Raw genomic sequence first — 25781 nt, 5'->3', positions numbered from 1 at the left:
GTGGTATCCTGGATTTCTGTGTCAGATCATTTCTGCTTGAATCAGTCCTGAATATACAGACTTTGGTCATCCTATATCAGTAGTGGCTTCCATGGAATCTTCCATGGAGTCCACATTTAATCTGAACAGCAGATCTGTTTGGGCTTCAACTTGTGGATTTAGTTTGGACACTTGGATTGTCTCTCTGTGGTAGCTTTTCTGGTGAACCCAATATATTCACATCCCCAGCAGTAGTAGTATTAGCTTTTGTTTGTCATTTCTACAATATACAACTCATACTGTAAAAATGAGACAGCCTTTTTCCAGGACAGAGGGTGCTACACGGACAGCACAAGCTACACACTTGTACACCGCATAAAGTGCATAAGAAGTGCAAAACACGCAAGTTACACTGTAATAGAAGAATGATAAGTAATAGATGTTTTTTGAGCAGCAATTCAAAGAATTTCAGATGGGAAAGACATGCTACCTCAGAATTGCTGTTGATTTTGTTGCTGCCACTCGGATGTTTGTTCCTTGGAAAATAAAGATTTAAAATATTCTTCTTGAAGTTATGTCGTCCTATTATCTGACATCTAATTTGAACTTGCTGCAACAATTTGTTGTCAGGGTTGTGCTGCTGTTTGAATAACTTCAGTTAAAGCCTCTTCAGTAAGCTCAGATGGATCATAATGCTCATCATCTTCCTCAAAATTTGCATCTTCTTTCAAACTTTGCTAATTTCTGTCATCCAGACTCACTTCGGAGTTGATGGGAGTTTAAAATATTTCTGGAAATGCTGTGTAACCCCAGGCCTTCATCCTGTTGACAGTTTGAAACATCACATTATGCCAAAATAAATAATCTCAGTGGATTCTGTCTTCTTTTCGAATTCATCCATGAGTCTATAAAGCCCAATGTAATCTTCTATCGATTGTCACTTGAGGTTGTTAAACACTTGTTTGTTCAATAACCCACATTGCTAATGATCCCAGCAGATGTTAATGCTGAACAAGTCAGATCCCAGCAGAACTCTGGCTTGATAGATCATATTTTGTTTTGTTTTGATTTTAACAAAGTGATCTCCTGTTGAAATGTAAGCATGCAATGTTGCAGATTTTGCATTAAAAGTAAAACAGAAATTTATTAACAAAAGAAATGAGGATAAAATAGAGGTAACCAAACTATCCTATAGCACAATTCAAAGATTTTTAAACATATAATCCCATTAACCCTGCACCTCTATAAAGTGAAAAGAGAAACAACAACAATGTTCTCAAAACGCACCCCTGGTACAGAACCTAGAAATACACCTTGCATTTGTCACAAAGCTTGTCCTTTTTTTCTAAAAGTTATTCCTTTGGCTCAAGGAGACTCTGTCCTTGATATTTTTTCAGAGGGGTAACAAACCAGGCCGAGCTGCAATCAGTCTGGTTTGGTACAGAGATAAAAATGATATTGAGAAGCCTTTTGTTTATCTGTAAACAGATGAGACTTCCAGCTGAAGTGGTCATGTTTTAGAAGTGACCTGTAGAATGAAAGGGGAGTGGTCAGCTCTCTAGCTGAGCAGTTTAGCTCAATCCAGAACTGGTTAAGAGTTCAACAGTGAGCTGTGTGGAAACAAACTCTCTCTCTCTCCCTCTCCCTCTCTCTCTGTCCTTCTAATAACAACCTGTAAGCATCTGTTCCATTTATTTATACTGGTTTCTAAGGGGGTTTGCTTATTGGGACTGTTGTGTGTGTGTGTGTCTGTCTGTGTGTGTGTGTGTCTGTGTGTGTGTGTGTGTCTGTGTCTGTCTGTGTGTGTGTGTCTGCGTGTGTGTCTGTGTGTGTGTCTGTGTGTGTGTGTCTGTGTGTGTGTGTGTGTGTCTGTGTCTGTCTGTGTGTGTGTCTGCGTGTGTCTGTGTGTGTGTGTCTGTGTGTGTGTCTGTGTGTGTGTGTGTGTCTGTGTGTGTGTGTGTTCGGGACAGCATAATTAAGTCTAGTTTGGATAGACTGAGTTCTGTAGGGGTTCTTTATTCTGTTCTTTGTGTTTCATTGTATAATTTTGTGAATAAAGTTTTGTCTGTTATTAACCTGGTAGTCAACCTTACTAACTTACTCTGGGTAATTTGCACTGTACACTTACTGAAACAAATTGCAAATGGTCTGGCCTGCTTAAGAATGTTTTGAGTGGTCTGGCCTGGACCATAACACATAGTGTCCAAACCAGAGTGTCTGTCTTTAAAACATTAGTAGATTTAAGTCACTTGTGAATTTAATTTATAGATTACAACTGCAGATAACTTCTTCCTGGAGCTTGCATGCACTCAGCTTAAACATACTCAGCTTCAAGTAGCCTCTCCAGGATTGTATCCCGTACCAGATCAGCTATGATCTCATTGAATGGTGGAGCAGATTTGATGAATTGAATGGTCTACTTCTGTTCCTACATCTTATGGTCACTTCTGGTCTGACACTAAAACTAACCCTTTACTCTAAGGCTAATCTACTTTTGCTGTAATCTTCCCCTCTCAGGAGCACTGGTCTGAATAAATATCTTCATCCAAGGACTTCACAGATCTGCCCAAATTCAAATTAACACGAAAAGAAAACCTCTCTGTTGAGGCTTTGGGTGTTTTTCTTAAGTTAAAAGATACCTCTGACCTGGAGCTTGTTTATCATGTTGTCATGATGCTGCTCCTTTAACAAGGTTATTCAGTCTTTTTTTTCAGAGGGGTGATAAAGGCATAGTTTCCAATATGTCAGGAATTATCTACTTGATAACGTTTTAAAGTGTCAATGAAAGGGGAGTGGCCAGTTCTCCAGTTCAGGGTCTGGGTTGGTTTGAGCAAGCTGTTTTGCTTGCAACAGCTGGTCAAGTTTTAGCTGGGAGCCCAGAGAAACTGCTGGGGACCCAAAGAAGCAGTTCTATGCTGATCCCCTCTCTCTCTGATATCTCTCCTATAGGAACCTATGTTGATTTTACCTTTTTAGCCAAGTGGTGTTTATGGGGATGTTGCAAGTATTTGGAACAGCATTATTAAGTTGTGATAGACTCGACTGAGTTTTCAGATAGGTAAGTTATTCTGTATTCTGTACTCTTTTGTTTGTGTTTTATTCGGTAGTTGGTAAATAAATTCTGCTTTGTTTAAAACTGAGTGAGTTGACCAGCTATGTCACTCCTGGATTATCCACTATACACCTGCTTAAAACAACTAGAAAAGTTAGGGTCTAGGCTACCTTCTTGAAATGTTTTGAGGGGATCTGTTCCATAACAGTCTGGCGGCTCTTTGCAGGATATGTTCTATCATTCCAATTTCGGATTATGGTTGCTGGACTCAAAGGCTGTGAGTGTAGGTGAGCGTCTTTTGTGCCAAGTGTTGAATTTAGTTGGTTTAAACAGTGCTTGGTGGAGTAATGGCTCTTTCAGTCACTAAGAGTTTTCTGAGGGTGGAAGAAGTGACTTTGGGAGATTTACCTCAGGTGAACAAGGAAGAGTTGCTGGAATTGGCAGCCAAGCTGGAGTTGGAGTTACCTTTGTCCATTAGAAAAGGAGAGATAATTATAGCAATAGCTCAGCATTTAAATTTGATGTAAACACCATCAGAATCTTTAAGGATGGCCAATATTCAATTGAAAATGAAGCAGCTTGAGTTAGAGGCAAAAGGAAAAGAAAAGAGGAAAAGAAATGAAACTGATTGAATTACGATTAAGAGTAGAGGAAAGAGAAAAAGAATGAAAAGTTCTAGCAGAACAAAAAGGAGAGCGATGAAAGGAAGAAAGAGAAACAGTTTGAACTTCAGATGTTGGCACTTAGACAAGAAAGTCAGCTTAAACGATTGGAAATGAAGGCTGAAGGTAGACTTAGTGATAAAGAGAGTGAGGATGAGCAAACCCATGATAGCTCAAGGCCTGGTGGGGATCTGTTTAAATATATTGAAGCATTGCCTAAATTTGATGAGAACGATGTAGAAGCATTTGTTATCTCATTTGAAAAGGTGGCTAAACAAAGGTAGTGGCCAATGCCCATGCGGTTTTTGTTAATCCAAACAAAACTTGTCGGTAGGGCTAGTGAGGTATTCACATTACTGTCAGAGGAGGTCTCTGGGGTGTATGAGGAGATGAAGAAAACCATTTTAAGTGCAGATGAGCTTGTGTCAGAAGCCTACAGACAACGTTTCAGGAATCTAAGGAGGAACCCCAGTTAAAGCTACATTGAATTTGAAAGGATCAAACAAAGTAATTTTGATAGGTGGATAAGGGCATTAAAAATAAAGTAAACCTATGGCAATTTTAGATGATTACTCATAGTACTCATAGAACATTACAGCGCAGTACAGGCCCTTTCGCCCTCGATGTTGCGCCGCCCTGTCTTACTAATCTGAAGCCCATCCATCTACACTATTCCATTTACATCCATATGCCTGTCCAATGAAGACTTAAATGAACTTAAACTTGGTGACTCTACTACCATTGCAGGCAATGCATTCCTTATCCTTACTACTCTCTGAGTAAAGAAACTACCTCTGACATCTGTCTTATACCTATCTCCCCTCACTTTAAAGCTGTGTCCCCTCGTGTTTGCCGTCCCCATACTTGGAAAAAGGCTCTCCCTGTCCACCCTATCTAACCCTTTGATTATCTTGTATGTCTCTATTAAGTCACCTCTCAACCTTCTTCTCTCTAGCGAGAACAGCCTCAAGGCCCTCAGCCTTTCCTCGTAAGACATTCCCTCCATACCAGGCAACATCCTAGTAAATCTCCTCTGCACCCTTTCCAAAGCTTCCACATCCTTCTTATAATGCAGTGACCAGAACTGTACACAATACTCCAAGTGTGGCCACACCAGAGCTTTCTACAGCTGCAGCATAAGCTCCTGGTTCCGGAACTCAATCCCTCTATTAATAAAGGCCAAAACGCTGTATGCCTTCTTAACAACCCTGTCAATCGGGGTGGCAACGTTCAGGGATCTGTATACATGGACACCAAGATCCCTCTGCTCATCCGCACTCCCTAGAATCCTACCATTAGCCCAGTACTCTGCATTCCGATTACTCGGTCCAAAGTGTATCACCTCACACTTGTCCACATTAAATTCCACCTCTCAGCCCAGCTCTGCATCCTATCTATGTCTCTCTGCAACCGACGACATCCTTCATCACTATCCACAACTCCATCTACCTTAGTGTCGTACGCAAATTTGCTAACCCACTCTTCTATGCCCTCATCCAGGTCATTTATAAAAATGACCAACAGTGGTGGACCTAACACTGACCCTTGTGGTACGCCACTAGTAACCAAGATGAACATGTTCCATCAACTACAACCCTTTGTTTTCTTTCAGCAAGCCAATTACTTATCCAAACTGCTATGTCTCCCATAATCCCATTCCTCCGCTTTCTGTATAATAGCCTACTGTGGGGAATCTTATCGAACGCTTTGCTGAAATCCATATACACCACATCAACCAGTTTCCTCTCATCTACCTGTTTGGTCACTTTGTCAAAAAACTCAATAAGATTCGTTAGGCACGACCTATCCTTCACAAAACCATGCTGACTGTCCCTGATCAGATTATTCTTTTCTAGATGGTTATAAATCCTATCTCTTATAACCTTTTCCAACACTTTACCAACAACTGAAGTGAGACTCACTGGTCTGTAATTACCAGCATTGTCTAGGGAACCACATTTGCTATCCTCCAGTCCTCAGGCACTATTCCTGCAGACAATGATGATTTGAAGATCAATGCCAAAGGCTCATCAATCTCTTCCCTTGCTTCCCAGAGGATCCTAGGATAGATCCCATCTGGACCAGGGGACTTGTCTATCTTCACATTCTGTAATAATTTCAATACCTCTTCCTTATGAACCTAAATCTCTTCTAGTCTAGATGAAAGTATCTCTGTATCTTCCTCGCCAACATTGTCATTTTCTATGTTGAACACTGCTGAAAAATATTTATTTAGTGTTTCCCCTATCTCCTCTACCTCCACACACAACTTCCCACTACTATCCTTGATTGGCCATAATTTAACTCTCGTCATTCTTTTATTTCTGACATACCTATGGAAAGCCTTAGGATTAACCCTGATCCTATCAGCCAACAACTTCTCATGTCTCCTCCTGGCTCTTCTGAGCTCTCTTTTGTAGGTCTTTCTGGTAACCCTCAAGCGCCCTATCTGAGTTTTCACATTTTGCCCTATCATAAGCCGCCTTCTTCTTCTTGACCATAGATTCCACTTCCTTATTTTGGAGGCTTTCAAAAATTCACTTCCTGAAGTAGTGAGAACTCCTGTGGAAGAGCAGAGAATTATAACGGCAAGATTAACAGCTGAAATGGCTGATGATTACAAGTTGATTCATAAATCAAATTTTGGCTTCCAACATCAATTTCAATCCGTGAGGGATAGAAATTAGATTAGATTAGATTACTTACAGTGTGGAAACAGGCCCTTCGGCCCAACAAGTCCACACCGACCCGCCGAAGCGTAACCCACCCATACCCCTACATTTACCCCTTTACCTAACACTACGGGCAATTTAGCATGGCCAATTCACCTGACTTGCACATCTTTGGACTGTGGGAGGAAACCGGAGCCCCCGGAGGAAACCCACGCAGACACGGGGAGAACGTGCAAACTCCACACAGTCAGTCGCCTGAAGCAGGAATTGAACCCGGGTCTCTGGCGCTGCGAGGCAGCAGTGCTAACCACTGTGCCACCGTGCCGCCCACTAAATTGGGGATAAGAGAAATCCTCAGGTGGTAAGGGACAGGTAGATCTCAGTGAAGATGATAAGGATAATTTACCACAGGGTAAAAAGGAAATCCTTGAAGGGGAAAGAGAAGTTAAAAAGCTCCGATGTTTCACTGCAATAAAGTAGGCCATGTGAAAACACAGTGTTGGTGGGTTAGAAAAAGCACTGGGAAGTCAGATGTAAGAAAACAGGATAGATCAGTGAATTTTGTTGGAGTGGTCAGAAAGGTTTTATCTTTTGTGCTTTTGTCGGAAAGCACAATGAAGCCTAAAAAGCTGTATTAGAATGTGCAACCTGGTTGGAGGTTGGTTTAGGAGGTTGTGCCAGATCTTCTTAAACCATATACTATGAAGGTAAAGTTCACTTGCAAAGGCCAGAAGCAGCAGGTAAAGAGGTTTAAATGTTAAGGGATGCTGAAAGATGAGGAGATATGTACCTCTAAAGGTCTATTGCTGGAAAAAAGTGCTAGTAATGGGATTTCACGGTGAGACAAGAAGCTTTCAATAATGTAAAGTGAAAAGTGGACAAGTTGTGGTAGGAGTACTGGATAAACTCTCAGCTCCAGGAATACAATTTGTCCTTGTTAATGATATAGCTGGTTTACAGGTAGGAGAGCTGCCTACTGTGGAAGTCAGTGGAAACTCAGGCAACTGAACTACTACAGAAAGCACATCCTGGGATTTTTCCTGACTCTGTGGTAATGAGGTCACAAAGTCACCAGTTGAAACAAGAGAGATCAAAGAGTACAGATAAGAAAGTTGACGTGGAATTAGCAGAGACACTGCTTGATCAGATGGTTGAGACAAAACAGAAGCAGATAGATGACAAAGCAGACATGTTTAGCTCAGAGAAATTAACTGAATTACTGCAGAAAGGTGAGAAACTAAATCAATTGTATCAAAAAGCATGCATAGAAGATGAATTTAGATATATCCCGGTAAGGTACTATCTTAAAAATGATGTCTTAATGAGGAAATGGAGACCATCACATATTCAGGTAGATGAGAAATGGGCAGAAATTCATCAAGACGTATTACCAGTGGGTTCTAGAAAGGAAGTTTGCGGGTAGCACATGAACTACCACTAGGAGTTCATGTGGGCGGCACGGTGGCACAGTGGTTAGCACTGCTGCCTCGCAGCGCCAGAGACCCGGGTTCAATTCCCGACTCAGGCGACTGACTGTGTGGAGTTTGCACGTTCTCCCCGTGTCTGCGTGGGTTTCCTCCGGGTGCTCCGGTTTCGTCCCACAGTCCAAAGATGTGCAGGTTAGGTGAATTGGCCATACTAAATTGCCCGTAGTGTTAGGTAAAGGGGTAAATGTAGGGGTATGGGTGGGTTTCGCTTCGGCGGGTCGGTGTGGACTTGTTGGGCCGAAGGGCCTGTTTCCACACTGTAATCTAATCTAATCTAGGAGGTCATTTTGGGGTAAGAAAATCTCAAGCTAAACTACAAAAACATTTTTACTGGCCTGGACTGCACAAGGATGCAGTTGAATTTTGCCAGACTTGCCATACATACCAGGTAATTGGAAAACCACAGGCAGTCATAAAACCTTCACCTTTAATACCTATTCCTGCATTTGAGGAACCTTTTACAAGAGTCTTAATTGTGTGGGACCCCTACCTAAAACAGAAAGTGGGCATCAGTATTTATTAGCAATAATGGATGTGTCCTTTAGATTTCCAGAGGCCATTCCATTGCACAGTATCATAGCTAAAGGGATTGTAGAGGAGTTACTCAAATTCTTCACTAGATATGGACTACCCACAAAGATACAATCAGATCAAGGGTCAAACTTTACATCGAAATTATTCAAGGAAGTTATGGACAGCTTCTGGATAAAAATATTCAATTCTACTGCATACCACCCAGAATCGCAGGGAGGTCTAGAAAAGTGCCATCAGAAATTAAAGACCGCGTTGAGGGCTTATAGTCAAGACTATCCAGATGATTGGGATAAAGGAATTGTACTTTTTGCCATCAGAGATGTACCAAATGAATCAACCAAATTCAGTCCTTTTGGATTAGTTTTTGGGTATGAAGTGAGATGACCATTAAAATTCATTAAGGAGAAATTATATTTCAGAGACCACATATTTGGACTATGTGTCAAATTTTAGAGAATGATTAAATAGAGCGGGGGAGTTGGCTAGACAGCATATCACAGCATACAATGAAACAGAAGGCAGACAAGAAATCAAAAACTCTCAATCTTGCTATCGGAGATATGGTATTACTGTTACTTTCAGTGGTAGGTGAACCTTTAAAAGCAAGGTTTAGTGGACCCAATCAAGTCGAAAGGAGATTGAGTGAGGTGAACTATTTCATAAGGAGTCCAGGCAGAAAGAAATCACACAGAGTGTGTCATGTGAATACACTCAAAAGGTATTTTGACAGGGAAGGAAAGTAAAAGGAGACTGTGTTGTTGGTTACAACACAGAGTGAAGAACTAAGTTCAGAGGATTCTGAATTGGCATTCCTCAAATTAATTTAGTCAATGAGGAAGTTGTCAAAAATTGGGATAAATTACTGACTTACTTTCCAGAGGAAAATTGAAATGACTTGGAAGAGTTATTCCTACCACAACGGAGATATGTGGAAATAAGCTGGGAAGTATTAACCTAATTTTGCATGATGTAGATGTAGGAAATGCTATTCTGGTTAAGCAACATCCTTATAGGCATAACCCTCTAAAGATTGCATAGTTTCAACAGGGGGTTGAATGGATTTTAGTAAGGCATTTGATAAGGTTCCCCATGGTAGGCTTATGCGGAAAGTCAGGAGGCATGGGATAGAGGGAAATTTGGCCAATTGGATAGAAAACTGGCTAACCGGTTGAAGGCAGGGAGTGGTGGTAGATGGTAAATATTCAGCCTGGAGCCCAGTTACAAGTGGAGTTCCGCAGGGATCAGTTCTGGGTCCTCTGCTGTTTGTAATTTTTATTAATGACTTAGATGAGGGAGTCGAAGGGTGGGTCAGTAAATTTGCAGATGATACGAAGATAGGTGGAGTTGTGGACAGTGAGGAGGGCTGTTGTCGGCTGCAGAGGGACTTAGATATGATGCAGAGCTGGGCTGAGGAGTGGCAGATGGAGTTCAACCCTGCCAAGTGTGAGGTTGGTCCATTTTGGAAGAACAAATAAGAATGCGGAATACAGGGTTAATGGTAGGGTTCTAAGTCAGGTGGAGGAACAGAGGGATCTTGGGGTCTATGTACATAGATCTTTGAAAGTTGCCACTCAGGTGGATAGAGTTTGTAAGAAGGCCTATGGAGTATTATCGTTCATTAGCAGAGGGATTGAACTCAAGAGTCGTGAAGTGATGTTGCAGCTGTACAGGACTTTGGTTAGGCCACAGTTGGAGTACTGTGTGCAGTTCTGGTCACCTCACTTTAGGAAAGATGTGGAAGCTTTGAAGAGAGTGCAGAGAAGATTTACCAGGATGTTGCCTGGAATGGAGAGGAAGTCGTACGAGGATAGGTTGAGAGTTCTCGGCCTTTTCTCGTTGGAACGGCGAAGGATGAGGGGTGACTTGATAGAGGTTTATAAGATGATCAGAGGAATAGATAGAGTAGACAGTCAGAAACTTTTTCCCCGGGTACAACAGAGTGTTACAAGGGGACATAAATTTAAGGTGAAGGGTGGAAGGTATAGGGGAGATGTCAGGGGTGGGTTCTTTACCCAGAGAGTGGTGGGGGCATGGAATGCGCTGCCCGTGGGAGTGGTAGAGTCGGAATCATTGGCGACCTTTAAGCGGCATTTGGATAGGTACATGGATGGGTACTTAATCTAGGTTAGAAGTTTGGCACAACATCGTGGGCCGAAGGGCCTGTTCTGTGCTGTATTGTTCTATGTTCTATGTTCTATGAATGCATACTCCAAGATGACATAATCAAAGTGAGTCACAGTGACTGGAGCTCTGCCAAAACCAGATGGTACCCAATGGTTATGTGTGGACTATTGCAAAGTCAATGCAGTTACAAAGAGTGATGCATATCCAATTCCATGTTTGGAAGACTGTATTGAAAAGATGAGACAAGCAACTTATATTTCTAAATTGAACTTGCTCAGAGGATACTGGCAGGTACCTTTATCTGAAAGTGGGAAGACAATTTCAGCTTTCGTAATGCTGAATGGACTGCATCAATTTAAATTCATGCCATTTGGTATGAAACATTCACCAGCCACATTTCAAAGATTAACCAAAAAGGTAATTTCCAGATTACCCAATTGTGGGTATATATTGATAAGTTGGCGATTTTTAGTCACATATGGAAGGAACATTTGCAACATTTATCAGAATTGTTTAATCAACTTCGGGAGGCAGGCTTGTTGATAAGCCTGGCTAAAAGTGAATTTGCCAAAGCCCAAGTCATCTTTCTGGGCTGTGCTATTGGACATGAACAAATGGCCCCTTGGGATACAAAAGGAAAGGTAACTGGGGAGTTTCCCATACTATCGACAAAAACAGCAGTACTACAATTCCTGAGATTGAGTGGGTTTTCTCAGAAAGTCTTCCCAAATGTAGCAGTGTGGCTGCTCCACTCACTGAATTATTAAAGAAAGACAAGAAGTTTCGATGGACAGCGGACTGTTAGAAAGCATTTGACAGCCTGAAAGTTGTGTTAATCACTGCCCCACCTAATTACACCAGGGCATTCAATTGATGCAAATGATGTGGGTGTCAGTGCTGTACTCTTACAGGAAGATGACGAGAAAATAGAAAGACCCATTGGGTATTTCTCTAGGAAAATGAATATTCATCAGCAGAAATATTCGACAGTTGACAAGGAAACTTTGAGTTTGGCTTTACAACATTTCAACATTTATGTTACCTGTGATGTATCTGAGACAATCATATACACTGATCATAACCCATTGAAGCTTGTGGAGAAATTTAAGGACAAATGCTCCAGACTGTTTGAAGGTGGAGCTTGTTATTACAGCCATTCAATTTGAAAATTGTGCATGTGGCAGAACAAGAAAATGTGATTGCCGATGTATTGTCAAGACTTGGATGAGAAAGGGAGGCCTTTGGTGGCAGGAGTAGGCAGACTGAAATAGAATGTAGTAGTGCATGTTTCCATGTTAATAGTCAATGTAATGTATGTGTGTTGTAAGATTCTAACAGTGTGAGATTAGGAGGGTTTCAAAATGAAGCTATCTTAGGATATTGATTTTTTTTTTAAGGGGGTTATGATGGTGTTGTTCCTTTAATAAGGTTATCCTGTCTCTGTTTTTTTTCAGAGGGGGTCGTAAAAGCACAGATTCCAATATGTCTGAAAATATTTACTTGAGAAAGCTCTTAAGTGTTTTATTTTAAATCCTTGTACAATGAAAGTGGAGTCAAGCAGGAGGCTTGGAGAACACAGCAAGCCAGACAGCATCAGGAGGGGGAGAAGTCAATGTTTCAGGTGTAACCCTTCTTCAGGACTGGAGGTGGGTGTAGGGGGAGCTGCAGGTAAAGGGAGTGGTGGGGGGGGGGGGCAGGGTGGTGAGGTGGGAATAGTTGAAGACATGTAGAGGGTACGATTTGGTTGGTCAACGGGAGGAATGAATCCGGTGGGTGACTGAGAGGAACAGAAGGGGGGGGAGGGGCTGGGAAGAGAGTCAGAGGATAGGAAGGGAGTTTTGAAATTGGAGAACGCAGTGTTGAGTCCTCCAGGCTGTACACTGCACAAGCAGAAGATGGGGTGTTATTCCTCCAATTTGAGGTGTGGTTTGTTGTGGCAATGGAAGAGGCCAAGGGATAGTCATGTCGGAAAGGGAGTGGGAAGGGGAATTAAAATGGGTGGTGACTGGGAGGTCCGGTCAGCCCCTGCGGTCTCACTGAGATGCTCAGCGAGCCGTTCCCTAAGTTTATGTTTGGTCTCCCAGATGTAGAAAAGACCACATTGCAAGCACCTGATGCAGTAAACTAGGTTGGAAAAGAGATAGGTGAACCTCTGTCTCACCTGGATGGACTGTTTGGGGCCCTGGATGGAGGTGAGGGTGGTGGTGTACTGGCAGCTTTTGTATTTTTTCCAGTTGCAGGGGAAGGTACCTGGGGGTTTGGGGGGGTTCGTGAGGAGAGTGGCGCAAACTAAGGACTGTTGAAGGCTGAGAGGAGTTGGGTGGGAAGATGTTCTAGGATGTGGGGTCCATTTGGAGTTTGTGCAAGTGTTTGAGGATGATGCTTTGGATGCAGAGACTGATGGGGTGGTAGGTGAGGACAAGGGGGATCCTGTCCTTATTGCATTTGGTGGGGGAGTTCAGAGCAGTGGAATGGGAAATAGAGGTGGCGCGGTGGAGGGCTAGATAACAGAGGGAGGAAAAGTACGTGGTTTGAAATAGGTGGACATCTGGGATGCTTGGGAGTAGAATGTCTCCTTGCCCAAGCAGATGCGGTGAAGGCGGAGGAATTGGGAGAACGGGATGGAGTTCTGTGCCTAAAATGGAGGTTCACTGACTTTGAATGAGCAAAGTGACTGATATCTGGGCTTTTGAGGCCTAATAGATATTTTTTATTCCTTACTTTACTAAATAATCTAGCTGTCTGTGATCGTTTGCTTAACAGCTTTCCCAAAAATGACTTATACAGTCTGCAGCATTTTTAATAAAGCATGTTGCAATTTAAAGCATGATTATAGTTCACTTTAATGGTTTCTCTGAATGGAGCCATTTCTGTGGCCTTAACAAATTCTTCCTGCCCGAACTGTGGCTTTAATTATGGAACTCCCATTATTACTATGGCCTCAATACTTTCTTCTTCAGCTAGATTCTGTCCACTTAAAAGTCTAAATTTTCTGTCTGTTATTTTAATTCTGGTTTTGCAGTATTAACAGTGCTGCAATCTTGGTGTAAATTAATTCAATGGTTTTTGATTGGCCATACTGCAGCTGTGCCCTCACGGTGTCTGTCCACAAAGACACCAGAGCTCATTTTCATCTGTCCAGTAATTCTTCTTTAAAACCAGCCTTTTCAGCCTGAACCTTCACTGTTTTTAAGAAAAGCTTCCCACTTTCTAACCAAGGATTTCAGCCTCTGTTGTTCAATCTCTGTGGCTGAATATTTAATTGGGGCCGTTCCTATATTTCATCGTATCCAATGCAATCTGTAACTGCGAGGAGTGACTAGTCTGCCAGTTGTATGCACCTTCCAGTTCACTCATGCATTTGTGCTTCTCTTACCAGGTCTGAAACACGTTTTCCTTTGTACATTCTGCTTTTTGAGTCTGCCAATGCATCTGCTGCTGAGTGTCTGCTTGAATCACTCTTAAAGCTGTAGAGAAAGTTTCTTCAATCAGCATATCGAAATTGAACCCTAATCCACAATGCTGTCGGTGTTGGCAGACTGGATCTTTGGATGACCACAGCTGGCACCATGTTGCAAGCCATTGCCACATGTGATAGGAAGATTCCTCAAACCATCTCCTTTTCCGACTGGGTGTGTAAGGCCTATTTGGTCTCATTGGGGTAGGGGAAAACCACTAGGTAGTCGAGAGAAAAGGCTCAATATCTTAAACAAGATATATTTACTATGCGGTAGCAATCAGGTATAGTTTAGACATTATCATAAAGACCATGAGGAGATGAAAGATACCAGGCCTTTCCTCCTCGTGATCTAAAGAGTTTTCCCTTTCCCCACCCAAGTCCTTCTGACATCGTTGGATTGGGTGGAGCTTAATGCAATCTTCAGAATTAGCACTTTCAGAACCAGTACCTTATATAACAAATAGGACTGCCGACAGAGTTGAAATCAGACAAACTCATTTTGTGTTTCAACATTAGAACCAATTATCCAAAAGCAACACAGGCTGCATTTAGATCCAGGGCCTAGAAATGAAGGGTCACTATATGGACTTATGGTGTCACTCAGTTTCCTTCATGGATAATCAATTGTGAAATATGGCAGGGAGTCAGACACAATGTTTAGAGCTTCCTGGCATTTTATTTTTATAGCTCATTCAGTCAAAATGCTGGTAATACCCGTGTTATTTCTACTTGGAGCAGCAGAATAATCCAGTTACTCGTTAATAATGGTCTTATGCCTATCTTCTTTTATTATAAATATGACATATAGACAAGCAAATGGTTATGTGTCAAATATTAAATGGAGCCGAACACTTTACTGTCCTTATGCTTGGCAGAATCAAGGCATCACTTTCGGCATCTTCAAAGGCACCATTGTCACAGTCAACAACTTAAACTCCAGCTGTTTATACATAATATTCATTTTATCATTGTCCTCCCTCCACTCTTTTTCCTCCCTTTCAACTCTTCAGGCACTGATATAGTGTGATTTTGTTTTCTTCTTCAGAGATCTTTGAGAATTATAGACTCAGAAAGAAGTAAGTCATGCTCCTATTATGTAGTGTTTAATAGAATGGTTTACATGATTTTGAAAATGAAAGCTGTTAGATTGCTAAATTTCCATTTGAAGTGTGCATTTTGTTACACAGTATCAATTCTGTGTAAGTTGTCTGAGACAATTATGAAAAGGATTTAATCATTGCATTACTGTACTGAGAAAACATAGCCTGATGAGTCACACTCACCTTTTTTCTGTTCTCTGAAATGTCTGGGGAAGGGAGTAGTGTGTCAAACATGTCCTCCTTTTTAAACTGAAGTTCATGAAAACTTTTCTCACATTCTGCTAGGATGTATGTCATCTGCTTACAGTTGTTGGAAGCTTATTGCTAATTGAATATATGCTAATGGAAATTTGCTTCCAATTCTAAAAAATAATAATGAAAACTGTCTGAATTTAAAAACAAAAGTGGAGCATTTATCAGAGTTGGATTAATAATACTCAGCAGATGGAGGAAAAAGGAAAAGCAATTTTTATTTCATGTTTGCAGCTGAGTTTAATTTACTAGACAGAGGACATGAAAGTTGATGGCTTTTGATAGTTCGGTTATACCACAACTATGTGGAGTGGTGTTTCAATACCAAGGGTCCAGGTCTTAACCTCACATTGACTGGTTTGTCACTATCTCTGGCCATGGTGCTGGGATACCCATATACAATCCTTTGTAATTAATCGGGGTTAATAGAGCAGTTACATTCAGTGAATCAGTGAAGCTGGAAGGCAGGGGAAGGAACTGATTGTTCGGTAAGGTAAAAGAAAAGTTACTTCCCTGAACAATACAGATTTCAAATTAGTTGAATAGAATCAAAGTATTACTGATGCTGGAGATCTGAAATAAAAACAGAAAAAGCTATAGAAACTTAGCAGGTCTGGCAGCATCTGGAGAGAGAAACAGAGATAATGCTTCAAATCTGATATGACTACTCTTCGCTTTTATTTACTTTCATAGCATAGGGCATTGCTGGCAAGACTGGCATTTGGTGCCCATTTCTCACTACCCCTGCAAAGGTGACTTGTAAACTATGAAGGGAAAAAACAGATTTTTAAATAAATCGGACCTTTGATACCAGGGAAACAATATTAAACAATAATTAAAATGTTTCATAAATCTTTTGGAAAGGACTGTGGGCTGAATCTTACAGGTTTTTGGCCAAGTGCGAGTCATGTGGAGTGATTGGGGAGGATTCTCACTGTAATGAACCAAAGTCTCCACATTGATTGAAGTTTGAGTGTGAAAATCACATCTGATTCTTCCCCCCCATTGCACCACGCACCATGCACCATATCTGAACCAACCAGGCCTTCACCAGAGAGGCTGGAATTGACTGGCATTTAGGATAACAGTGCCACCTTTAAAAGCCCATAGGGCATACGGACTTCGGAAACTTCTCCAGCTGCACCATCAGTGATAGCTATGCTGGACACTTTCATTTTCTGTAATAACCATCCCTTTTTCATTCTGGGAGCCAAACAGCCCAGAATACAGGAAAAATAAAGGGTCAAGACGGAAGGTTGTGGCTGCCCATTATTTGGCTCCTCACTCCTTATCAGCAGAGTATCCAAAGCAAGGCCTGGACTCGTATCGGAGGCTGCTCTTGGCTTACTGTATTGGGACCCTCAGAGCGAAGCCTATCCTCCTTGGCTAGACTAAGGTGGTAATATCAACCCAGTATCTCTGGCTGAGGAATCAAAGTGCCAAAAGGCAAGGCAACACCAGGCAGTGATGCTGCGATCATCCAGGTAGGCTGAAAGAGAGTGAGCCTTTGAGCTGGTGCATGTCGCTGAGCACATAGTGTCCTTTTTGCAGCAGTACAATGAGAGTTGCCAGTGTAGCATTGATGTGTAGAAGTGTCCCCTAAGTAGTTCAGTGATGTTCCATGGTAACCGTAGAGGCTGGCCCAAGTCAGATGCCAGCACCCATGGGATGTGGGGTGCATGTAGCCTGTGCCAAGAAACTGTCCAAGATGTTGATAGCCAATATCCAACATGGAAGCCTTTTGGAGCAAGTGGTGAGCTGAACGTATTAAGAGTTCACTCTGGTTTCCAGATCATGTTTTCCTGACAGCTCATTTGTACAGTGATTGTGGTAAGATTGCAACCTGTGTTGAGTTAGGCTGTTAACAAGTAATAACGATTGCCAATCAGGAACTTGACGCTGCCTTGCGAGAAGCTTGCTTTGCCGCTTTTGAAAAGTGAACAAATTGCAGTGAGATGATCTTGACATTGAGATTAACCTTGTCAAGTATCACGCCCAGTTCTACTAGTCATGATAGTCCACGTTGCTCAGACCCTGGGAAAACTTCACCTTATTTTTTACCCTTTTTGCAATATTCTTGTGCCACCTCATGAATAGTTAAATCAGAAATACTGCAGATCCTGAAGGCTACTCAACATAAGCATCCTATTGCTAATTTTTTTTTAGGTTTTAAGTGGTCCAAGTAAATTGGAGATTTATTAAGATATTTAAAATATAAAACTAAAAACAAAGGGCCCAAAGAAAATGATTTTGTCCTCCTTGAGATTTATACTGTAATTTCTAATATGCAGTTAGTTGAAAAGAAATTTGGTGTATAACAAAATTAAACTACCTTTTCATATTACACACTGTCAATGCACCAACCAATGCTGGCTTGAATATTTAGAATATATTCATTATATAATAAGCTAAAGTTAGTAGGACAGGAAATGGTGGTGCTCTCAACAGTTTGCACACATTCTCTCATTGTGATTCTATCCAGCTGTCATGTGTAACAAAATGGAGTACATATTTAGCTTTTGACTCCATTATGAATTGAATGCATTTAAAACATGGTCACAATGTAAAGCACACTGGAAATTATATTACAAGTCAGGAACTCATCCAGACTCATTGAGAGGTACACAAATAGTAAAATATCAAAGTTTGGGGTAGAGGAGAGAATTTAGTGTTGAAGGTGGATAGAGAGGAGAGAATTCGGTAATGTGTAGTGCATCTATTCAACCAAGAGGATAAATTAATTTAGCAGAATTCTTATTATTTTTAAAATGCTCATTTATAGTAAGTACTGGGCTCCAGTTTGATCTGAGCAGGCAGTTCCTCAAATTCTTGGAGCTCCATAGGCAGGACTCTGACCTGCCAGTGTGGCCTTGAGTTAGCTCTGCCACAAGATTCTAGGACAGGGTCATTTTGATAAAAGAGGTGAATTGAGATGGCCTGAGGATTAGGGTAAACCACAAGTATGGCACAGAACTTACTGCAGGATATTAATGATTCATTTGGACTTTTTGTGGTTATTTTTCCTGATGTTAGCCCACAGATTCCTAAATTTGCTTTCATGACTTGGCCCATTGAGATTTGAACTCTTAGATTCTCAGTTAAGTGGGCCGTCCCATAGCCATGGGGTTACTGCATCCGTCTTTGTGACAATTCAAAATGTTTTCATCCTCACATAGTTTTTACAGATAAGTTCTTTCAGTCGACTGTGTAATGTACTGTATCACAGGGTAACATTTTCCAAACTGGATTTTGTAATGTTTGAAACATGAATCTCACAATGTTTCAGTGTTCACAAGGTTGGTGCTCAGACTGAGTTTGGCAGAGATTGTGCTGATTATAGAACAAGGCATAACAAATGAAGTGTGCTTTCCATGGAATCATCCTCAACCTGACTCACCATTTGAATTTAGTTGTGGTTATATTAGTCAATTGGACTTTGCCTTAACTGATCCTGAGGAATAATACAAATAAAACCACTGTGGACTGATCCCCCACTTAAAATAAAACAGATCTTACAGCACCACATTCCATGATGGTAATCTCAAAAACACAAATCACATCTTACTAAAGATTTTTCAATGCAATGAATGTTCCTATGCTTTATCCTTCTTACTGCTTACTCTTTATAAATTGTTTTGCAGTATTATAAATTATTTTCCAAATTAAAGCTGCTAACTTTTTTAACATTTATCAGTTCAGTGTGAACTGAATGGTTCATGTATTTTTAAAATATATCTGTATAGTGATAATGGGTCTGGATATTGCTGCTGGTGTCACTTAAGTCACAGAGTGTTCCTGAGTGCCATATAGTCTTACATCATAGAAATGGAGCCCTTTAGCCCACCATGTCTATGCTCACCAACAAATAACAAACTACACTAATCCCATTTACCGGCTTATTCCATAGCCAACTATACCCTGACATTTTAAGTATTCAGCCAGATGTTTCTTAAATGTTAACTCTACCACCCTCTCAGGCAGTGTATTCCATATTTCTACCACCCTCTGGGTAAAAAATAAAATCCTCAGATCCTCTCTAAACCACTTACTCATCAACTTAAACTTATGCCCTCTGGTCTTAGACAATCTGCCAATGGAAATGACTCACAATGTACCCTATCATGTCTTTCATAATTTTTTAAAGCTCAATCAGACCCCACAACATATTACAACTTCCTTTGAAACTGTTAACTTTTAAAAAGAAATTTGAATTCTCAGTGACCAGAACAAAGAATCACACAAGGTTGCATGTTTTAAGACTTTTAATGTAATAAACAAGGTAAAACCAACTTTGATTAAATCCAACATCCCTGAATGATTTAAAAAAATCACTTGGTAGGCAATACAGCACTAAACATGTAAATGTTATTAATTTCCTAGTACAATCAGTAACCACACACCGCAGTTATATACTACATTGCATTCTTAGCAAAATGAAATCTTGCTTTTAAAGCCTGGAATCCCTCCTGACAATTTTGAGTGCTCTCTTCTCCCTGTTATGCTAGTACAATAATCCTTTTAAAAGCTTCTTCACTCAATCCTCTTGAGTATAATCATATTGATTTCCACCAGTAAGGCACCCACTAATGACTGCTTAGTCATTAACTTTTCCTAAGGCATGTCTATTGTCTGACTAGCATTCTGCTTTCACAGCTGTAGATTCATTGCTTTTCGCATACACAGCATTCTTTTCTCTCTCCCCTCTGTCTCACTCCGCACACTCTTTGAATTTGACTTCAAGTTTGTAAGTCTACCTATAGCAAAGCCAGCTGCTCTGTCCTTCCTGCTGAAGTGTTAAACCTAGCGTCTGAATTTCAATAAGGCTCGACCTGGACCCTTACCTCGTGGTAATCAGCCCACCTGGGATTATTATCAGAAATGACTAATAGCACATCACATTTCTCTCTTCATTATCCCACTTTACCTTGGGTTGATGAAACAATTTAAAATATAACTATATTGCAGTATTTAGCAGTCATAACAAACTTAACAGACCAATATCAAAAATGTTGGGTTTTATAAACTGTAATGATTAATTTATTGTAAGATAGAATGAAATTGAAAGGCCAAAGCATAAATATTTTAACCAAGATATAACACTAATATGTTTCACATTACTATGGAGATTGTCATCAAGAAGAGAAGAGTCCAAAGACAGACATTGGTAGGATTGGTTTCCAGGATTTCCAAAAGAAATCCCTGAAACATACAAGTGGGTCAGTGTGCAAGGATCCAATAGAAAGAGAGAGTGAGAGCAGCTCACCACAGCCAGTCTGTTTGGTTCACTACACAGAAATGTGGGTCACAGTCCACACTCAGATTCAACAGTTCAAATTTGTAAGAATGTAAAATGAGGTTGGAAGGATCACCTCATGGGCTTTGAGGAAGAATCTCTAGTGAAAATCTTGACTGTGAAAAACAATTCTTGGGTTAAAAATTTATGAAAGAAAAGAATGGGAGTTAACCCTCAAAATCTAAGAATCACTTTGGAACTGATTCCTGGAGAATGTAATGTCTCCTTCAGGGAATGTATAACCCATAAATAGTGTGACTTCTTTTCATTAAAAGTAAAAACACAAAGTTCTATTCTGTGATTTATTGTATAAATTGTCTGCTGAAGTTTGTGTTTCGTCAAAGTCAACTTTAGTTTGTGGCAATAAGTGTCTTACAAAGTTTGGGAGAAGATTTGTAGCTCGGGTGCTCATTATTGTGGTTCTGTTCGCCGAGCTGGGAATTTGTGTTGCAGATGTTTCGTCCCCTGTCTAGGTGACATCCTCAGTGCTTGGGAGCCTCCTGTGAAGCGCTTCTGTGATGTTTCCTCTGGCATTTATAGTGATTTGTATCTGCCGCTTCCGGTTGTCAATTCCAGCTGTCCGCTGCAGTGGCCAATATATTGGGTCCAGGTCGATGTGCTTATTGATTGAATCTGTGGATGAGTGCCATGCCTCTAGGAATTCCCTGGCTGTTCTCTGTTTGGCTTGTCTTACAATGCAAAATCTTCATGTACCATTATTTGAGCTAATGATTGGAATTTGAATTCTTTTAAGTATAAATTACTGGTCTTCATGGGGATTATAACAGGATCAGCAATGTTCTGCCCTAACCAGTGAGAGTAAAGCATTGGTTTATGCTTCTTCCAGTCAGTCAGTCTCATAAATCCACTTAATCGGTAATTGTTTCAAACAATTAATCTTTTACATTCATGAAAAAGCACCTCTGAAGATCTGTTATGACAGTTGAGTTTTATCAGTACCCAACGGAGTTTTGACAAGTGTATTTTGATTAATAGCTACAGCTGCAATAGTTGCTTGATCAAAAAGAGAGAAAACTAGATGGAAAGACATCTTGAGGTTAGGCATTGTATGATTTCATTTTCCATCGGGGGCTTTTGTGGTATGCCCCTAAGATAGCAGAAGGTGAAATGCTGCTGCTGGTGTGAGGGGGTGTGGGCTAGATAGGAAGTTGAAAGAAAACAAGTGCAAAATAGAGTCACCGGTGAAAAAAAAAGTTGCCTAATTTCTACACAATGTGAGTCTGAGCAATACTCAGAATATCAGCTGGCTCATCCATAAGAACAGGAGCAGAATTTGCTTCAATGAGCCATTTGTTCAGAGAGTGTTCGAGAAAAGAATGCAACAGGCAGACAAATGTTGAGAAAAGTAATCTACAAGATAACATCTTTAACAGAATTGAGAATTGTTGGAAATTAAAAACAAATCTGTTTGCATCTCAAGGTTATGAATTTGAAGCACATACAAATGGCATGTTCAAGCCAAACATCTCAACAATGTAATAAATGCACAGACAATAACTTAAAGCTGTCACACTTCTTGTGTTCTGGTCATTGCTTTTCATGTTACATATGCAATTGACATAAACTCAATTCATTGCCTATGTCAAAATACAAAATAATAGATTTAGAACAATGTCTCATTGATAAATAATTTTGCATTTTGTAGACTCTGCAAATGAATTGGATCCTTGTTTATTTTGTGGTGGAAAGTTATTTTGTTTGCTATATAGTGTATAAGTTGGAGACAAAACGATTAAGGGTTTTGAGTTCCTGAGAAATAGAAAACTGAGTAGGTGAATGAGGTCCTCTGGAGAAGTGTCCAAGCTGAGCAGCAAGAAGGTTGTAAAGACAATGTTCTGGAATTCAAGAGGGCAAATATCAATCGAGAGAGATAACACCCCAGAATAACCAAATTAAGCAGAATAACCAAATTATAGTGATGAGTACCTCCTTTATTAGAAAGCAGAGGTCATGATCAAAGACTTCAATTTCCAGAGAACTGCTGAAGACATTAAAGAACGAAATGCTGTCTGTATGCTGCGCAGCAGAATAACCTTCTATTACCTTCCTAAGTTTATTTACATAAGCCATTGTGCATAAATAATTTTTTCCTGAGATTTTTCTTTTGGATAGGCTTTTCAAAAACTTGTTTCTTGCAATACATTATTAAGCTATTTTGTCATAGTCCTGCCATTGATTAGACGATGAATATCCTGACCTAGTGCTTAAAGTTCCTTGGAGTTTGATGAAGTGGTAATGATCACACAGTGCAGATGATCCTCCGGTTTAAGCTGTTGACCTCATCTAGCATTAACGTTTTCTCCACTCCACACATGAAATTTTTGAAAGGGGCTTCCAGTTTCACATGATCTGTGGTGTCACACACAAAACTGTAGGTTTGAGCGAGTTTGTCCTTTTGCACTGTCCATATACAGAAGGTTTTGTATGAGAAGATGGTCTTTAGACATATCCTTCGATCTCTAAAAGCAAACCTCAGAATTAAAAGTGGACCATTATTAGCTCATTAAGAAAATGATATAGTTGCCTTTTCTGACTGTCACCAGTTGTCAAACAAAAGCAAGAGCAAACAGTATTTATGTCTCTAGGTGGGCATATGATCATCAAATCGGGATGACTTTTCAAATCACCAGAGCATTACATTGAAGTTTGAAGTGTTGATCTTGTAAACTCTGTTTTACCTGTTTTTACAATTATCAAATTGGCAGTACATGCCTGTCTATGAACCAAATGTATTTGTTTGCAATGCTATGTCTCACAGTTAATATACTTTAACAGACGTGGTTGTGATCTCACCACTCTACTATTGCATAAAACCTGAAGGTATAAAGGTCTCAGTCTCAATCTAAATTTGCACCACTTGAAGCATGAAAAGTTATGAAAGCATGCAATTCTCTGTAACCATATTGCTTAATATTAGTCCAGGCACTGAAATACCATTGACTGTATATATCAGCAGCTGAAATAAAAGTCTGTTGAATCTTTCAATATCGTGTTTCATGTATATTTATTATTCATAGGAGCTAATGTATGCACTGCTGCATCAGGTACAAATGCCCTGTTGATTTCACATCACAGTGACAGTGATCTCCGAGCAAAAATTTAGATTTTATTTTCTGAACCTTGATTGTATTTTAATGATGTATTTCTTACACTACTCAATATACCATAATACAAAGTATTTGCATTGAGAAAAACATCAGTGCTGGGTTCATTTTGTTTGTCATTTTTATAAATGACTTAGATGAGAATATAGAAAGCATAGTTAGTAAGTTTGCAGATGACACTAAGATTCATGGTATAGTTGACAGTAAAAAACATAATCAAAGATTACAAACAGATCTTGATCAATTGGGTCAATGGGAAGAAGAGTGGCAGTTTGGAGTTTAATTGGAGAAGTTGAATAGGCTAGGGCTGTTTTCCCTGGAGCGTCAGAGGCTGAAGGGTGACCTTATAGAGGCTTACAAAATGATGAGGGCCATGGATAGGATAAATAGGCAAAGTCTTTTTCCTGGGGTGGGGGAGTCCAGAATTAGAGGGCATAGGTTTAGGGTGAGAGAGGAAAGTTATAAAAGAGACCTGAGGGGCAACTTTTTCACTCAGAGGGTGGTACGCGTATGGAATGAGCTGCTAGAGGAAGTGGTAGAGGCTAGTACAATTGCAACGTTTAAAAGGCATCTGAATGGGTATATGAATGGGTTTGGAGGGATATGGGCCGGGTGCTGGCAGGTGGGACTAGATTGGGTTGGGATATCTGGTCGGCATGGACAGGTTGGACCGAAGGGTCTGTTTGAATGCTGTACATCTCTATAACTCTATGACTCTAAATGCATGGTGACACATTTGGTAAAACAAACAAGGGTAGGAATTATACAGTTCAAAGCAGAATCTTGGGTTGTGCTGTAGAACACAGAGACCTAGGGGTTCAGGTACATAATTTTTTAAATATTGCAACACATATAGATAGGGTGGTTCAGAGATATTTAGCATGCCTGCCTTTGTTGTTCAGAGATTTGAGTATAGGAGTTGGGAGTATCATTTTTAGGTTGTATAGGATGTTGGTGAGGCCCCTTCTGGAATACTGGCCCCCTTTTGTAGGAAGGATAATATTAAGTTGGAGAGGGTTCAGAAGAGATTTACCTGGATAGTTTGAGTTGTAAGGAGAGGCTGGATAGACTGGGACGTTTTTCACTGGAGCGGTTGAGAGATGGCCTTATAGAAGGTTATAAAATCATGAGGGCTATAGATAGAGTTAATGGTAGTTGTCATTTCCCTAGGGCGGGGGATTTCAAGACTGGGGACAGATTCTTAAGGTGGGAGGAGAAAGATTTTAAAAAAGACATGAGAGGCAAATCTTTTACATAGAGGATGATTCACATGTGGAATGAACTTCCTGAGAAATTGTACATTTACACCATTTAAAACACACTTGGGATAAGTACATGAATAGGAAACTTTTGGAAGGATATGGGCCAGGCACAGGTGCATGGAACTAGTTTAATTTGAGATTACTTTCAGCATGGACAGGTTGGACCGAACGGCCTCTTTCTGTGTTGTATGACTCTACTGTAAGTGGATGAACTGAATATTGGAGGCCTAGAACCAATAGTAGAAGAACCAGCCAGCTGTTGTATGTGGGATGTTAAAATGCAGCTTATTGTTTGTTATCAGCACTTCCGATTCAGAATAAAGGCCCTGAGGTGTGACAGAGCACTGCAAAGTTCTGAAGAAACACAACACTTTAAAAAAAAAATTCCAAAATGATGTTAGGACGTTATGTTCTTCAAATAAATTGGCCAAGCTACTAAAAACCAAAATGTGTAAGCAATGATAGGCAAAACAAAAGAAGAAAATATTTCTTGATCTAAAAAAAGAGAGGGAATTTGAGTTTACATAGACTCGTTCATTATCCTGGGTAGCGGAAAGAGCTTTTAACTACATTCAAGTGCTTTTTAAATTGTAGCTTCTATTGTAATGTGGGAAATGTGGGACAATTTGTGCGTGGTAAACTTTCACATTATGATAATAAGATAATAACCAGATCATCTGTTTGCTGATGTGGCTTCACAGATAAATATTATTCACAATATTAATAGGAGCCTCTCATTTTCTCTTCAAACAAGTATTTTTGGACCTGTTATCTTCATC

At 40.3% G+C, this 25781-nt stretch overlaps 2 long non-coding RNA genes across 4 annotated transcripts in view; one reads left to right on the top strand and one right to left on the bottom strand.

Moving 5' to 3' along the window:
- The window catches only part of LOC148146121 (uncharacterized), a 119629-nt gene that overhangs the window by 88749 nt on the left and 5099 nt on the right, over window positions 1-25781 (bottom strand). The gene's annotated exons all lie outside the window — the stretch shown is intronic.
- Window positions 2856-25781, top strand: part of LOC122564799 (uncharacterized) — a 73535-nt gene continuing 50609 nt past the window's right edge. For all 3 annotated transcript variants that reach the window (XR_015760730.1, XR_015760729.1, XR_015760728.1), the window contains exon 1: window positions 2856-3037. This is a non-coding gene — a long non-coding RNA (uncharacterized LOC122564799). The remainder of the gene's footprint in view (window positions 3038-25781) is intronic.

Source organism: Chiloscyllium plagiosum, unplaced genomic scaffold (genome assembly GCF_037043375.1).
Source record: "Chiloscyllium plagiosum isolate Xiang-an unplaced genomic scaffold, Cpla_swu_hap1 HiC_scaffold_21, whole genome shotgun sequence".
Taxonomy (NCBI): Eukaryota; Metazoa; Chordata; class Chondrichthyes; order Orectolobiformes; family Hemiscylliidae; genus Chiloscyllium; species Chiloscyllium plagiosum.
This window is presented reverse-complemented; position numbering and strand designations above follow the sequence as displayed.